The sequence below is a fragment of the Equus asinus genome, chromosome 8 (assembly GCF_041296235.1).
Source record: "Equus asinus isolate D_3611 breed Donkey chromosome 8, EquAss-T2T_v2, whole genome shotgun sequence".
Lineage (NCBI taxonomy): Eukaryota > Metazoa > Chordata > Mammalia > Perissodactyla > Equidae > Equus > Equus asinus.
The window spans coordinates 65391480-65394612 of NC_091797.1; the positions used below are offsets into that span (position 1 = coordinate 65391480).

The window sequence follows — 3133 nt, forward strand, 5'->3', positions numbered from 1 at the left end:
ATGAAAACCTGACCCTGTTACTTCTCCTCTTACAATTCTCTTGTCTCCTCACATTAAAAAGTGCCAGTGCCCTAATATGGCATTTCTAGAACTAGCTGAAAGCAGGCCTATGCCCTCGCTGACAGCTCACTCAGCCTCATACCCTATGGTACTAGAAGCCTGTCCCACAAGCGCCTGCTCAGAGCCCGTGAGCCCGGGCTCCTTCCCTGCGCGCCCTCCCCCTACAAACACTCGTCCCACGTGGTCACTGGTCGGTCATAACCCGCTCGCCCCCTTCAGGATGCAGCTCACCACCACTCCTCTCACAAGCCTTCTCTGAACACCCAGGTGGGCCTCCTACACCCCTTTGGTTCTGATCATTTTATATTGAAATTCTGGTTCTCTCTCCACTGTAAGTTTCTCAAGTGTAGAGAAATGTCTCAGTCGTTTCTCCATCAACATAGTTTTGCTGAACTGACTTTTAACTACCACACCACCTGGTTGAACTCCTGCCTGCAGGTTCTCCCATCTGAGATGCCCAGGGACTCTGACCTGCTTCTGATTCATTAGCCTCGGCCTCCCAGCAGCTGGCAAAGGGCTGGGTTGGAGACTGCTGAGGAATGAAAAGAGTTCCCGGTGAATGTGCGTCATCTGTGGTATGTAACATTTTACAGCCCAGCTGTCAGGACCGAATCCGTGAACCCCTGCAGGACGGGACAGGCTGAGGAGAATACGGAGCAGGCAGGGCACGGAGGACGGGAGACACGTACCCAAGTCTACCATGACCACGTTACACTTAGAAATAGAGCGACTGGGAATTCTAGGTGTGCTCCCACCCTGGAAAGCTCCCAGCTCCAGGTGTAATGAGATGAAAAGGGAATCCAAACGCTTTGCAGCTTCTAAAACTAGTCCTATCTTACTTCGCCTAATGTTTGAAATCGCTAATCTTTCCTCATTGGCAGCTTTTGTAACCATTTCACTCTTATGTCATTGAATTGTTAAAAATCCATTCTTTCTTTTTATGAGAAAGGGGTTTTGGAAAATATTTTATTTTCTTGCTCCTCTCTTGAAATCACAACCCCCATTCAAAAACCACACATGCACACACAAACCAACAACACAAAATAAAGACTTTTTTTAAACTTAATTAGGCACATAACCCATTTTTATTGTAGAAAGAAATATATATAAGTAAAACGATCATTTCACCTCGTCCAACCATTCCCAGGTAAGCAGTTCACACCCAGCGTGTATCTTTCCAGATTTATTTCTGTGCACATACACATGCATATTTTTACAGAAATATGATCATACAATGAATACTGTCTATAATGGTACCTTGGGGTCAATTTAGATTTATATCTTACTTGGCGTCTGTATAGGTCTGTATCGTTAAGACTGCATAGCCTTCTGCCGTATGGATGTACAAAATTTCTTTAATTCCTTGTCACTGGACATTTTGTTTCACTAATATTTAGACCTTGTAAACCACATCTTCGTACCTCTGTCTCTGGTATAATTATCTCCTTACGACAAAGGTCTAGATGTGGAATTGCAAGGTTAAAGAGATTATCAGCATTTTTAAGGCTTTGTGATGTTGTCTTGAAGGTGTATCGTTACCTCTTGCTTCCACACAGAGTCCTCTGTGTAGCCGGTGCCCAGTCTGCAGTTTTCCGCACAGGCGAAGCCAGCCTGGCTGCCCAGGACGACGCTCCCGCCCAGTCTGCCAGCCTGTGCGCAGCTGAGCAGCTGAGACATGACCTGGAATTCAAATGTCCTCTGGGCACCACAGGGCCAGTCTGGAATCTCCTGTTCTTCAGGGATATTTTCTCCAGAAATCCAGATGGCAGCAATCCCTCTGCCATGTCTGAGACTCTGTTCTGGTTCAAGGACTATTTTAGTTTTAAACTTCCGGAAAGTTTTCTCTTCCCTGGACTCATGTTTTGCTCTGGAACCCAATTCTTCTTCAGGCGCTTCTCCTGTGCGCCCGGGAGTCTCTGAGTCATCTTCCTTTTCCAAAACTTCAGGCATAATCTCACCTTCTGTTTCTATTAGGATTTCAAATTCTGGGGAGAGGAAGTTGCGGTCCGGAGCTGCACGGTCCACACTATCTGATTGTGTCCAGCCCTGCTCACATGCCAGTCCCAGCCTAGAGTCTCATGCTCCCAGCTGAGTGATGTGCCTGGTGACAGCTGGAGCATGCTTTGGAGCCGAAATAGCCACAGACTGCAGAGATGGGCACCAGGCTTGAGCCTCAGGCACGGATTCGCCTGTCTCTGAGGCAGGACCTCAAAAAGTGGCTCATGTGGGTAAAAATCATTTTTCCTGGGTAGCTGACTCATAAAAACTCGCAGGCGGGTGCAGCAGGGCGGCTGGCAGCAGAGGAGGAAGAGGCGGGGGGAAGGCGGCGGTGGCTGTCACCGGCGGCACGAGGTGAGCGTCCCGGCCCAGACGAGCCAGCTCAGCGCGCCACCTCCTCCGCGAAGCCAGCGGCGCAGACCCCGCCCGGGCGGCCACCAAGGGACACGCAGGGAGCCGGTGCGGGGCCAGGGCGGGCCCGGGCCGTGGCCCACCGCCTGACTGGAAGGCACCAGTCCCAAGACATTCTTCTGTCTTATGAAAGAGAATCAGCAAAAATGTAACATAATGGTTTGAGGCCGTCAGCTTTGCAGGGCGAACTTGTAAATCTCCATGAAAGCGTCTTTTCAGGGTCATGACGACAAAGGGGTTTGTATGTTGCGGTGTTGGAGTGGAGGGGGAAAGAGACACTATTAAATCCACTTCTGATATTTTGGCATTGCATGGCTTTTGTAATTCAAATGCCTGAAATAAAAACATTTTTTAATTCCAGTGGAAATGACATCAGTCCTTCAGCATCTCCAAGAATACCTGACGTTTGTTTCACCCACTGAGCCATCGGCTATTCTGATCCTTGGCTCTTTCCCATGTTCCCCCAACTCTGGGCCCTCATTGCAAACGTTCTGGCAGTCCTGGCCGCAGGGTAAGAGCAATGGTAAATTGGAAGAGAGTTCTGATTTTGAACAGGATGGTAACGTGGTGTTAGTGTGACAGCTTGCGGTGGATAATCTGGTGATGCTGGCAGGACAGATCCAAGGGGCTGGAAACGAATCAGAGAGCTCACCCAGTTCACTCA

At 49.1% G+C, this 3133-nt stretch overlaps 1 pseudogene; it reads right to left on the minus strand.

The window, feature by feature from the left end:
• Positions 1-1430: 1430 nt before the first annotated feature.
• Positions 1431-2694, minus strand: LOC106847880 (programmed cell death protein 2 pseudogene; annotated as a pseudogene).
• Positions 2695-3133: the final 439 nt, after the last annotated feature.